The 15,119-nt window shown below is 44.3% G+C and overlaps 1 protein-coding gene across 1 annotated transcript in view; it reads right to left on the bottom strand.

Annotated features, from left to right (window-relative positions):
• Window positions 1–15,119, bottom strand: part of garnl3 (GTPase activating Rap/RanGAP domain like 3) — a 77,110-nt gene that overhangs the window by 30,438 nt on the left and 31,553 nt on the right.

Below are 15,119 nucleotides of genomic sequence, written 5' to 3' on the forward strand. Positions count from 1 at the left end.
TTGTGCGGATTCAATAAATGAAATATTGCATGCTACAGTGGTAGCATGTTGGCGGTAGCGGAAGAGATAGAGGCAACTGCCAATTCACTTTTTTTAACATTATATTGAGAGCTTTGCTGAAATTATAGCAATAATATTGACCCTAACTGACACAGACATCAATTCAAATGTGTTCACGATCGTCGGCGAGATGATACAGCATAGGGGTGGGCAAATCGATCTCAAGACCGACAGTATTGAAACCAACGTTGGTATCAATAGCCTGATTGATACTAGCGTGATAAGATCGATACTTACGTTTAATTCTACATTGAGTACACAACTCCCATCATAGTGGTTGTGCAAACACCGTCTAACTTCGCTCGAACTCACTTTGCCCCTCCCCTGCTAGGCTGAGTTGTTGCCGGCGTGTAGGCCTACATGCAGTAACACGACTCAGCAGCACACATTAAAAGTATTTTTGACAAAACTCATTGTCCTGTGTTTTATCATGATCATAACCATGAACAATTAATTAATCAATCAATTAATTAAATGAAAAATCATTGAATGATCATTGAATTAAAAAATTTCATTCAAATATTCATATTGATGATGCATTCACTTAATCAATTATGAGGCATTGCTTTCCCCGACACAAAAGTAGATAAACTGCTTTTCTAAGCCAAAAGTATTGCAGTCACCGTCAATGTTGGGATGTCGAGGCAGCGCCTCAGTTGGGATGTCGAGGCAGCGCCTCCGTTGGGATGTCGAGCATGTACACGGTGATTCTTCAACATAGCAAGTGTGGGTACTCTTGTTGTGATCACAGATTCCTCACAGAACTCCTCTTTCTGTCCCCTCTCTTCCATGGTGAAATACCTCCATTGTCGTTCATCAACGGTAAAGAGCGAGCCCCTGTTCGTCACCGATGCCGGGAAGCCATGACGGGTTACTGGTTCTCCAACCGGCTGGAATCCTGTGCCGGCGCTGTGGTCTGGATCCTAACTGTACAACAAAAGGAAATACTCTTGCCTATCTCACATTGCCGTGAAATGGTGATTCAGTTTCACTTTCAGTGTGCATCCTGATTATATTGTGTTCTGGGGAAAGTGCGTACGAGCCACTGTGGAGGAGGACTATTTCGGTGGAGCAGCAATACGGTCGCGACTACGGTGCACTCTAACTTTGGGTCAGCATACGGGTCGTGAGTGGTGTATGGACTGCCGGCATAACTAGTGATAAGAGTTTCACCTTATCATTCCTCCGTTAAAGTGTGGCCTATAGGTGGCTAATTCTTATTTATGCAAATCTGTGTATTTATGCTATTCCCATGTGAGGCTTTGGGTTATGAGCCTATTGCCGTTTTTCTGTATATATACCTAGTGCCGTTGTCGTCGTTATCTACCGCTTGTCCGGGGAGCGGGTAGCGGGGGCAGCGACCTAAGCAGGGAGGCCCAGACTTCCCTCTCCCCGGCCACTTCCACCAGCTCTTCCTGGGAGATCCCGAGGCGTTCCCAGGCCAGCCGAGAGACATAGTCCCTCCAGCGTGTCCTGGGTCTTCCCAGTGGGACGTGCCCAGAACACCTCACCAGGGAGGCGTCCAGGAGGCATCCTTAGCAGATGCCCGAGCCACCTCAGCTGGCTCCTCTCGATGCGGAGGACCAGCGATTCTACTCTGAGCACCTCCCGGATGACCAAGCTTCTGACCCTATCTCTAAGTGAGAGCCCGGACACCCTGCGGAGAAAGCTCATTTTGGCCGCTTGTATTCGCGATCTCGTTCTTTCGGTCACTACCCATAGTTTGTGACCATAGGTGAGGGTAGGAATGTAGATAGACTGGTAAATAGAGAGCTTCGCCTTTCGACTCAGCTCCTTCTTCACCACGACGGACCGATGCAGAGCCCGCATCACTGCAGATGCCGCACCGATCCGCCTGTCGATCTCACGCTCCATTCTTCCCTTACTCGTGAACAAGACCCCGAGATACTTGAACTCCTCCGCTTGGGAGATCTCCTCCCCGACCCGGAGATGGCACTCCACCCTTTTCCGGTCGATAACTATGGCCTCAGATTTAGAGGTGCTGATTCGCATCCCAGCCGCTTCACATTCAGTTGCGAACCGCTCCAGTGAGAGCTGAAGGTTGCAGCCCGATTAAGCCAACAGGACCACATCATCTGCAAAAAGCAGCGACCCGATCCTGAGGTCACCAAACCAGACCCCCTCAACTCCCTGGCTGCACCTAGAAATTCTGTCCATATAGGTAATGAACAGAATCGGTGACAAAGGGCAGCCCTGGCAGAGTCCAACCCCCACCGAGAACAAGTTTGACTTACTACCGGCAATGCGGACCAAACTCCGGTCGTACCGGGACCGGACAGCCCCGATCAGGGAATACAGTACCCCGTACTCTCGGAGCAACCCCCACATGAGCCCCCGAGGGACCCTGCGGACTCTGCGGAGGGTATAGAGCTGGTCCGCTGTTCCACGGCCAGGACAAAAACCACATTGCTCCTCCTGAATCCGAGGTTCGACAATCCGACGGACCCTCCTCTCCAGGACCCCTGAATACACTTTCCAAGGGAGGCTGAGGAGTGTGATCCCCCTAAAGTCGGAGCACACCCTCCGGTCCCCCTTTTTAAGAGGGGAACCACTGGACTGGTCTGCCAGTCCAGAGGCACTGTCCCCGATGTCCACGCTATGTTGCAGAGTCGTGTCAACCAAGACAGCCCTACAACATCCAGAGCCTTAAGGAACTCTGGGCGGACCTCATCCACCCCAGGGCCCCGCCACTGGAGCTTTTCAACCACCTCGGCGACCTCAGCCCCAGAGATAGAAGGGCCCCCCCCTGCCTCCACGTCGGAAAGCGTGTACCTAGTGCACGATTACGTATTGCGGTGCTGTGGATTTGCTGTGGATTTGCTGTGGGATGGCTGTGGATTTGCTGTGGATTTGTTACATGCTGCTGTGCTTTTACTTGTCAGGCATAGACCCATCTTCACAATAGTCCCCTGGGGGTTAGCCACCGTAGCTGTTGGCACCAGATGTAAAATTGTGAATTACTTACAACGGTAGCAATAAGTACAACAAGTATTTTAATTTCAGAGCTAGATATCAATACATTTATATTTTTATAAACTGGCTCACCATGTTGGTTGTTTGCCCAAGGATCATAAAGTTCAACCTGCTATCCGTTACACATACACACAGCAGTCCAGCAGTCTTATACATTTGTCTCGTCTGGCATGTGGTTTTGTGTTGGGGAATAAGTCGCTGCACTCTGCTCGGATGTCGAGACTGTGTCTCGTTGGGTGCGGCAGGGAGCCGATGCAAGCAGAACCATTATGCCAAATTCAAGTATTACAATTATGTATTGTACCGTGTGAAAAAAAAGTATCAAGTCAATTCTATATACGGAGTCTTCCTGCATGAAACAAGCAGAGCTGGTTCATGCAGGAGACGCGAGACATAGCGCGTCACTAGCAACTCCTGATATCACACAGTTGGGGCACACCTTCTTCTGCCTCTCCTCTTCTCTACTCAAACATGCATAATAATACGTCTGTAGACACATAAAGACTCAGCATGTTTCCTGGTGCTGGTGGGAGAGGTTTATATCTTGTAAGGCTCTGTCTTGCTTTGTGAGCCAGAGAGTGAAAAAGAGGAAGAGACAGAGAGAAGAGATAACAGTGGAAAATAAATGTCAATGCACTGCACTCTCTTTCCTTCTCTCTCCATCTCCCCCCCCCCCCCCCCCCATCTTTCTCTGTCTCTCTCTCTCTCTGTTCCTCTTACTCTGTCCTCTCTTTTAACACTAACTGTCCAATTGCAGCAAGATAATGGAGGGGAACCCAATGCAGCGTGCAAGGACAGCAACATGACATTAGGTGTGTATGCATGTGTGTGTCGGGGGAGGGGTTAGCTGTCAGAGAGAGAGAGAGAGAGAGAGAGAGAGAGAGAGAGAGAGAGAGAGAGAGAGAGAGAGAGAGAGAGAGAGAGAGAGAGAGAGAGAGAGAGAGAGAGAGAGAGAGAGAGAGAGAGAGAGAGAGAGAGAGAGAGAGAGAGAGAGAGAGAGAGAGAGAGAGAGAGAGAGAGAGAGAGAGAGAGAGAGAGAGAGAGAGAGAGAGAGAGAGAGAGAGAGAGAGAGAGAGAGAGACAGAAGGTGAGTGAGAGAATACATTTGTGTGTATAAGAAAGTAGAGGTTCAAAACACTAGTATTGTTTATTCATGCTGGATTGAAAGAGAGGCAAAGAGATTAAGAGAAAGAGAGATGCATTTGTCTGCCTTGTGAGTGCAAAGGAATATCTAGATGTGTACTGGTGTGCCTTTGTGTGTCTGTGTGTGGTTGTGTGTGTGTGTACACTACCCATCCTGTAAATCATGCAGCAGCAAAATGGCACAAGAGGAAAGCTTGCTCTCTCCTGATCCCATGTGTGGTTGGCTGGGGAAGGGAGGTGGTGAGTGGACAGGGTTGGAGGGAGGAGATGTGTGAGAGTGGAAGGGAGACTGTGCGGTCTTCACCTCCGTGCTTTAACAAAACAAAGCCAATAAAGAGCACTAAAAGAAAGAGAGAGGGTAGAAAGGGGGAAATATCCAGTATATTTACAAAGAGAGAGAGAGTCAGGAGAAAAAGGAAAAAGGGATGAAGAACTATACAGCCACTGGGAAAGAGAGGGAAAGAAATGGCAACACAAAAACGAAATAATAAAGGATGACAGTCTCCACAGTATAAGACCCCATCGTTAAGGGGGTCTAGTGTTTAGAGGGTGTACATGCACATACATACACACACCTTAAAGAGCTACCCTTTGAGACAGGACTTGAACATTTCACAAACTCAATTGAAAACTCTGCAGTTATAAGAGGCTGTGTAATTTCCCTGAGGCCTGCACAGAGAAGTGTAGTGCAGGGAGAACGTTTGTGTGCGTGTGTGTTTGAGAGAGATTTAGAGAGACAAAAAGTGAAATAGAGAGAGAATGTGTGTGAGTGAGTGAGAGGGGAGAGATAATGTAAGAGTGTGAGATACAGAGTGAGGAAGAGGAAGTGAGAGGGGTGAAATAGAAAGGGAAAAGAGAGGGAACAGATCAATGCTATTGTCCTGAATGATAAAGAAGAGCTCTAATCAGAGAGGCTGCTCATGCACACTCACAATTCACTGGAGAGAACCAGGGAACGGAGAGAGTTATAAAGATAGTGAGATAGATAGATACATATAAAGAGAGATCCAGAAAAAGAGAATGGAGGAGGAAAGGAAGATTGAGGAGAGGGAGGGATGCAGAAAGGGAGATAAGGAGGATGGGGAGGGGAGTAGAGAGGGATAGAGAGGAGGTAGGGAGGTGAGTGACAAGCACATGAGAAAGGAATGAAGATGTACAAGATGTAAAAGAGAGTAACAGAAGGGAACATGTAAAGGAAAGAAGAAGAGTAGAAAGATGTGGGAGACAATACTGGGGATGGGGTGGGGGGGGGGGTCACACTCTCAGTGAGACCTCTTTATAGACATCTATTTTCTGCCTTCCTGTTTTCTGGAATATTCCAGAACAACATAGTGTATAGAGCAGCATTGTACTTCAGGTTCCTATATGGTGTGGTATGTATTACCGTAGTGTAAAATGCCTCAGGGGAAGGCTATGTCAGCTGTGGGTATTGTGTATGAGGTGGGTGAGGAAGTTGTCAACTGTGACCTTTCTAGGAGTGACAATCTCTCACCATCACAGAGAAAGGGAGGTAAGAACAGAGATAGCTGATAGAATGAGTGTGAGGAGGCTTGTGAGAGACACAGAGATAAATAGGTGAATGTTAACCAGAGAAAAAGACAAACCTAAAACAAGGGGAGACAGAGAGAAACAGAGAGATATAGATAGAGGGAAAGAGACAGAGAGAACAGGTGTTGTTGAAATCAGAATAAGCAAGCTAAGTGTTGGTAAATTTCCGCTCACACACTTGTAAAATAGCCAGTCCCTGATCACATTTGACTGGAGGGGATAAAGAAGTCTGGGGTTGGGGGACCCCTGATGGTCTCCCAGTGATCACTGGGACATTAATGAAGAATCAATGCTATTAGCTATCTCTCTCCTAACCTGCACAGGCTTGTTTACATTGGGCAGATTTATGACTATGTCAGGATAATCCTATTCAATTCCAAACTAAAAGCCTTTAGTCCTTTCCATTCAACTCTACTGACCCCTAACTCACATAGGATATGGACACAACGGCGACATCGCCACCATCGCACACCAGCAACATCACCACACACACAACACTACTATGCTGAAGAAAGCTTGGACAGACTGGGGCTAGAATATGATTATTAGGGTTCCTCCGGTAGGAGGGAACCTGTTGTTTTTGTTGGTGTTCCTATTATTTCTCCATGAAATGGCTCAAAAGCTCAAAAAGTCCTTGGCCACTTTTTTTCTTCAAATTTGGCCCAATGATACAACAGGTCACTTACTACTCCCAGATTGCTAATGGCCCACATACACCCATAGGTGGTGCTATAAGCCACGCCCAAAGTCTACGTGATTTCCCCTGCGCCCCCATTTCTCCAAAATGCCTAGAAATTGGTACACATGCCCCACACACACTCATGGGAAAAAAGCCTGAAGAACCCATAAAGTCCGCCATGATAGATTTTGGTGTACAGTGAAAATTTGGGTAAACCTACAAAACTGTTCTCCTCTTGACTCGTAAGTCCAATTGTCTTCAAACTTGGTATATATGTGTAGAATACATGTCGTCCTATAGGGGCAAATGGAATAAGGAATACAATGTAAAATGGCTGAAAGGGGTGTATTTATGTAAATGTCCACATTGCTTCAATATCTTTCTGTCAATAAATCAAATATAATTTTGACTGATGGTTTTTCACACCTTACAGGGTTCAGAATTACATCACTCTTAAGTACCATAAACAATTTCACTTTGATAAGTCAAAAAATGACTTAAACTTCGTCCCAAAGCTGACCAAAGCTAATACTCTGTCCCTTCAATCGATCAAATCTCAACAGTTGATGTGTAGCAGAGAGGATAGAGAGGCTGACTTGTAACCACATAATCTTGAGTTTGAATCTCCATTTAGCCAAGCATGAATTTATTTTGCTCTCTTGTTGTCCAACTCTTGACCTTTTACAATGTACATTTTTATAATATTTAGCCATTTTGAGGAGGAACCTGCATCGCTGCTTGCAGGTATATTTTATTATTGATATTCAAAATAGATAAGGATACTCAGAAAAATGATGTTTGCATTCATGATGTCATTCAACTGGTCAAACACACCTACAGGGACACACACACACAGTGACATAACCACTTTCAGTCTTCTGCCAGAATAATGACTGGTGCGAGAAGCAGACCACACCTAGGGGGCCCTGCAGGGAAGCCCTGGCTGCCTCAGGGTACTTGTATATGGGAAGGCCCCCTCCAGGCAAGCCTGGGGATCATAGGGCCTCAGCAGGAGCGGGCCAGCGCAAAGCAGAGCACACATGAATGTTTGATGGGAGATGGTTTTCATCTTGACAGACTGCTCCAGCTCTGACGGAGAGGACTGTGTCATACCAGAAAGAGAGGGAGAGAGAGAAGGAAGGAGAGAAAGAAAAAGACAGGGCATGTGTGAAAGACCAGCAGAGTGACACACACAGATGTCAGTCGAGGGTAGATGATGTGCGTGACACAGCAGTCAAAGGTCTTTCAGGAAATGATGCTAACAGTAGGAGGCAGACTTGGAATAAAGCTGTCACCTGGTCATCAAGCTGTCAGCTGACACACATCAACCCCGTCACCCCTGGGAGGAGTGTGTGTGTGTTGGTAATGGAGGCATCAGCTCCTATTGCCTAACTGCCTATTCTCAATCGGAGGGACACACATACACACACACTCTGTGCCCACTGCAAATCTACTGTCTCTATCATGTGTGCGTGTGCCCATACACACACACCAGCAACTATAAAATAATTTCCACATAAACAACCAAGCACACATGCCCGACACATTTACAAACATACACACACACCATCCTCCTTAGCTCTCTACTACTTCCCCTCCCTCGTTGCTTTGTGGGGCTATTCAGAGCAGTTCAAAGGCTGTGTGATGTTCCCTGCAGACGGAGTGAAGAATAATCCAAATCTACTTCATACGTGACAAGTGTTTGATTCTGCCATCACAGATAGTGTAACAGGTGTAAATTGAACTAATGCTGTATTCAGCTTAGTGTTGTGGCTACAGAATGTACAGGAGGGGCACTTGACTTGAGGTTGGTCACCAGAATGGCAGTGGGGTGCTAATGGCAGACACTGGATTGCAGATGGAGGGAGAGAGGAAAAGGTAGAGAAAGGGAAGGAGGAATAGAGGGAGGGAGGCATAGAGGGAGAAAGGCAGAGAGTGAATGATAGAGGCAGGAAGGGAGGGAGAGAGAGGGAGGAAGGGAGAAGGGATAGAGAAAAGAAGTGGGAAGGAGGAGAAAGGGAGAGAGGAAGTGATGGCGGGAGTCCTAAAATTCTACACAATTTATCTTTATATCACCCTACTCTATATTAACCTCTTTCTCTCCCCCCCTCTCTCTCTCCTTCAGTCTTTATTTGTCCCTCTACCTAACTGTCTCTAATCTGGAGTTTTGAGACACCCATGTAGGCCAAGTGAAGCCGTTTTTAGTTTTATCCCGTTCCCATATAAAGTGGCCGCTTTTTGTAACAACATTTAAAGAGTCCAAGATGTTTTCTCAATCAATCTTGTCAATATCAAGTAGCGAAAACGAGGAAATTAAGGCAAAACCTTCAAAACTACGTGGTAAGGATTTTAAACAGTGCTATATGCATCTCACGTCCATAAAGAAAGAAAAGGTATTTTACCTGCACACGGTGGGATACATTCAGAAACAGGGCCGAATGGTGGCTTGGCTAGCAGGGTGAGAATCAGAAAATAGCGAAACATACAAACATTGTCTAGAAGTTGAGTTTGACAATGTTCCCGAAGACACTGGGTTTCACTCCACTTGCTACAGGCATTTCATTGACATTTATGGCAAAGGCAAAAGAAAGGCATTTTCGGTTGCTTTCGGTGAGAAAGATAAATACCTGACTGCATTTACAAATCTGGGTAGCAGTTTTAACCTGGACCAGACTTACTTTGTTCTTGTTCAAGTATTTTATTGTCAGATGCACAGAACAACACAAGGTCAGACTGGGCACTGAAATTCTTAAGACAAGACAACGTAAGCACCTGGCATGACCTAACATATAAGTACATTGAACATAAATTACATCTATGCTAAGCTTAAATAAGTAAACCTCCTAAATATACAGATAAATATAAAAATACTATACAGTAAAGCCTAAGTACACATAATAACCTATTGCTAACCCTATAAACCTATTCTAAACTAAGTGAAGTACAGTGAAGTATAATAGTGCAATAGTGCAACCAGGAGCTGAAAGTGACAGTGTGTAAGTAGCTAGTAAGAAGTGAATCAATGACCATGTCAATGTCCATTTAGGAGCCTGATGGCGAAGTACAGTGAAATACAGTAGTGTAATGTTACTGATAGTGCAACCAGTAGCTGAAGTGACAGTGTGTAAAGTGACTAGAATGAAGTGAATCAATGTCCATATCAATGTCCATTCAGAAGCCTGATGGCCCTTGGATAGAAACTGTTGTCCAGTCTGTGTGTGCGTGACCGAATGCTGCGGTAACGCCTGCCAGAAGGCAACGGGGTAAAGCAACTGAAGTATGGGTGGTAACGGCCTCTTAGAATCCTGACAGCTTTCCTGAGGTAACTTGTGTGGTAGGTGTCCTGTAGGGCTGGGAGCTTCCTGCCGATGATGAACTCAGCAGAACGGACCACACTACATAGGGCCTTGTGGTCCCTGTCTGTGCAGCTCCCATACCACACTGTGATGCAATCGGTCAGAATGCTCTCTATAGTGTATCTGTAAAAGTTAGTGAGGATGACTGAGTCAATGCCGAACTTCTTCAGTCTCCTCAGGAAGAAGAGGCGTTTACGGGCCGCTTTGACCACCTCGTCCGTTGGAACAGACCAGGTGAGATCATTGCTGATGTTCACCCCAAAGAACTTGAAGCAGCTGACCTTCTCCACTTCGGGTCCGTTGATGTGTAGGGGTGCATGCTCCTCCTCCTGCCGCCTCCTATAGTCCACAATCATCTCCTTGGTCTTGCTGATGTTGACAGAGAGGTTATTGTCCTGACACCATGATGAACTACTTTGTAACTACTTGGCAAATATGTGTGCCACCTGTATGGCCACTCATCTGCCAAAACCGTGAACAATGCAAGATACAAAGCATTCTGCATGGCATCGTCAGCTTTGCCAGAACTATCCATGCTCCCGACAAGTGACGCCCTGTATCAACACTGCAAAAGCGCAAACTATCAAGCAGCCATAATGAGACATTCTCTGATGGGTATAATGTGTGTGGCACCTTGAGGATGGGGAGTTAGCAGGCACCTGGAGGACTCAAGAAAGCTGGCAGGATTCTACGAGATTGTTACCACCCATCATTCAGTCTTTACACCCAACACACTGCGTTACATTGTACGCACGCAGTGTTACAATGTAACCCGTTACAGTAGTCAGACAAATTTTGTTAGGTAACGAGTAACTTAACGCGTTACTTGTTTAATTGAATGAATCCGTTGCTAGTTCCTTGTTCAAACAAGTAACGCGTTACTTAATTTAGTCTTTTGGTCGAGAGCACTCAGCATGTAGCTAAAAGTCTAGGAAAGTTGAGGCTACTTTTCGCTAGGTACCTACGAAAACGTCTTTATCTGCTAGACAGATAGGTTCCCCTTCGTTCTTTTGGTGCGCAGTCTCACGAGCCCAATTTACCCGGCGTCATGGAGCCGAACAGCTAAATAGTTATTTAAGACTTGCATGTACAGGCCTACGTAATGTGATATGGGTGTGACTCCAGAGGGTGTGATGGCAAGGCCACACCTTAGGCTTGCCAATATAAGTGGGTGTGAGATGGTAGGGTCACATCCATACTTGAGGTGCACGCCGGCAGTATTGTTTGTCATCCGGGGCTGATTGCAGCGAGTGTCGGGAAACTGATGGTGTCTCATCGGCTTTCTGTGTTTTGGATGTGGTCTATGTCACTGTTTCCTTGAGCGGTTAAACGCTGTTATATACCCGATCCACTACTGAGCCTTATAATAAAAGCTATATTTTTGTATTAATTCTCAGTGCCTCTTTAGTGAGGGAAACCTGGGTGTACTGGGCATTACAGTAATGTCAAATTAAATAATGTATAGACCAATTATTTGTTTGTAAACATTCGGGATGCGCACGCAATGTGGCTGCAGAAAACCGGGAGAGGATAGCATTTTAAATGGCAAAAGGACCACACGGATAATACAAATAGGTAGATTTAAAAATACCAAAAAGGTTGAGGAGGACAGCCTTTAAGAGAGAAAGCGATTACCCATTGATTTGTTGCATCTGAATTTTGATTCGGGTCACGAAAGTCTTGAAATTTGAGTGAGAATGTCGCCCGGTAGCCTACAGACCACATAGTCGAGCGGCAACCATGTCTTCACGTCATGTCACAAAGTTCATAATTTTACAGTTTTACAGTCAATTCTACATCTAAAAAGTCAAGCAGTGCAGCTTTTAAGAGATACGGGAATTCTGCTTTAAGCCAGCTGGTCCGATTATTTTTCTGATTTGTTTAAACTGGCAATCTGAGTGAGACTGCATCCCCGTACACTGTTTTGACGTTAGCCTCAGTCAGTCTCGCTCACTGGCAGTGTGGACAATGTTGTATTTCACTCCATACTACACCAGAAACGTCAGGGAGGACTGCGTAGATACGAGCCTGATGAAGATAGCCAGCATCTCTGATTTATTTAACTGAGCCTGTTTCATTCGTCATTTGCCTGAGAAAGCAACCTCCGTTCGTTAGCCAGGCTAGTTTTGCCCGGTCACTTGGTCAGGCTATTTAAGGGTATTGGGGTCAAGTGACTTTTGTGCATAGACAAGTGAAACGTAACTGTATTTGTCCAAAGGCCAAAAGCCTCAAAAAGTTAATATCAAGCCCTGTAATCCAGTGGCCACAGATATATGACCTGATCGACACTCCAAGTGTAATAGACCGGGGAGAAGTTTGTCTTTTGCAACCGACATGCGCAGTTGAGCCTGCTTGACAGTTGTGTTAAATGTGCCTTCTGGGCATAAGAGTGACCAAGGTGAATTGTCTCAGAAATAAAAAACTTTTCTTAATGTAACGCAAAAGTAACTCAACGCCTTACTTTTACAGCAAGTAACTAAGTAACGTAACTAGTTACTTTACAAGGAATGTAACTAGTAACTGTAATTACTTACTTTAAAAAGTAACGTTACCCAACACTGCTGATGAGTAGGGATAATACTGATGAGTAAAGATGATTCTGATGTGTAGGGATAATACTGATGAGTAAAGATGATTCTGATGAGTATGTTACTGATGACTAAAGATGCGCTGTGTTGTATTTTAGGTTGATTTTGAGCTGCAATTAATCAATTGTAGAATTGTCAAATGTTTGGCATTATTCAGAATTAAGCCAGGCGGGGTAGCATCTTGAGTCATTTTAGCCAACTTGGGCCAGTGTGCTTCTTTCCTTTTATCTGTCTGTGAATACACTGTGCCTACTGAACATTTTGATGTATTTGTTTGTATAAAACATCCCAGTTTTGCTAAATTTACAATGTGTATGTTTAATTTTGCTTGGTGCCAATCCGTAAAGTATAAGCATATTTTCTACAAATTTACCATATTTCATGGTCTACATTCACACTTGAGTATACTAATGCACCAATACCTGTCTAAAATGTTTGGGTACATGTATAAATGACAGTCTGAGAGCTATTTTGTGTTGATAAAATGAATACAAATAAAATTACAAGCAAAACCAGCAGCATAAGAATTTCTTTTTATTTTATTTACAATTACATACATTTATGGATCGTGACAAAAAACTGCACTCCGCTATTTTGCAGAGAACTTTTAACCCTTTACTGCCTGGGACAAAATTCTGAACATTCCATATGCTGTTGAAATATGATGTTCATATTAATTTTCATATTTTATGAATTTTCATATTAAATCATACACCTTAACTGTTCATACCATATTGAAGAGGAGAACTAGGGGATTTTTATGATGTAAATAATTATATGATTACTTATGGAAAATCATATTTTATCAAGGTGGTTTTAGGCAGCCATTTTTTACAAAAAACGTTTCCATCCACCATACCTCATCAGACAACTTAATTTTTAACCACTTTAATTACGAGATAGAGAAAAACTTTGAGCAGGTGGAATATCCACAAATCTGTGGGCAATGTAGAACAGAAAACAGATTAGAAATATCATATTTTGATTAAAAGTTATGACCATTCTAGCGACTAGTGGAGACATAGGGGAAACCGGAATTATCCTCCCCCAAAAGTAGCTAGCGCTATGGCTGGATACTCCTCTCGATAACAAAAAAACGTTGGAGATTCTTCCACAGTAGACCGAATTGGCCAAGCAAGGCATGTACATTTAGCTTACAATGTACATAATCTAGCTAGTTAATGTTGTTTTTCCAAGCTTTTTTAGAAATCTGCTCAAATCGAAGCTAAACAATGCTACTACCGTCATAGCTGCCTGTCACAAACAGCCAAGCCGGACACGTCATTCTTTCCTGAAAAAACTCGCGTCACTGCCACAAACAAATTCTTCGTAAGGAAAAAGTTTAGACTTTTAATTGACAATATTGACAACACATATTAAGAAACTTGTCTTTACTCATAATATCGTCTCCGATTTCAATTCGAAGCTGTAAATCTAACACTGTAGGCAATCTCCCGTTGTCTCCGCTCTGGCTCCGCCTCGGAAAACAATGGCTGCCGTTGCTGACGATGTATTTATTTCCCCCTCCCAGTAACCCCTTAACCAATGGTATGTGCTTTGAGCTTAACTTGTCATGAGTATCTGGCAGTTTTCAGAAATAAAATCGGTGATTGGACGGCAAAGATATTAAGGCGGGAACCATGGGAATTTTATTTCCCATATTTGAATGGTCCGGCAGGATAAAGTCCATAAGGGTGTTGTCTATGCAAAAATGCATTTAAAAATGAGTGCCCAGGTGTGGGAACGAAAATCACTTTCTAGCCACTTTTTCCTACCTCACCTTATGGCCTAATACCCAGCCTACGAATCTATGCGTATTATATGTGAATATGCACGCAAATGAACACGTACACACAGAATAATAATAATAATAATAAATGTGTATTCTCTTTGTCCCTTGTTGTATTTGGAAAATGAAGCTACAGTATCTACCCCCCCCCCTCTCTCTCTTTTAAGGCTCTGTGTAAAGTCATCACACACTCGCTTGCTCTCTTTCTCTCTCTTGGTCTCTTTAATGGGGATTCACGCTCAGAATTATTATGAAAGCCATTCTGTCCCAGCATTGTTTAATGAGTTTGGAGTAACACTACCAACCATGAAGACCACAAACAAACAATTACAATTCAAACCACAGGGCAATTTTTCTACTCCTATCTCACCAGACAACCGGCTAAATTAATTACACATTTGATTACCTCGACATTAGAACAGTGCGGATGCAAGCTGTAATTATCAGTCCGTAGCTTCCCTGCAGCATGGATGAAACTGGGCCTAAGCCAGCTCCTACAGCGAGACCTGGCGTCAGTGTGTGTGTATGTGTGTGTGTGAATCATATTGTTGCCGCAGCCTTGTAAAGCTAAGGTGGATGCCACCTCTCGGAGGCATCTGTGTCTATGTAGTGAACGAGAGGTGATAACATGATTGCTGGCAAGTCACAACATCGCTCTAAAGATCGCCTCAAATAAAATGATTCCGAATCCATCTGTGCTTCTGTTGACTCTTTCTTTCCACTCTTTCTTTCTCTTGTTTCTTTCTCTTTCTTTCACTCTGACAGTTGAAACAGATAGTAGGACAGGCCGCGGTCAGAGATGCCTACGGCAGCCTTGCTATTCAGAACAAACGCACCTGGTTCCAGCTGCATCATGTGTACTAGTATCTTACTACAATTCCAGGTGATAGACACACACACATATGTTGTTACACAATACACATATGTACACATATGTATGGCACAACGTTTAACTTGTGTGC

Source organism: Hypomesus nipponensis, chromosome 22 (genome assembly GCF_054491055.1).
Source record: "Hypomesus nipponensis isolate SF chromosome 22, ASM5449105v1, whole genome shotgun sequence".
In the NCBI taxonomy this organism is placed as follows: domain Eukaryota; kingdom Metazoa; phylum Chordata; class Actinopteri; order Osmeriformes; family Osmeridae; genus Hypomesus; species Hypomesus nipponensis.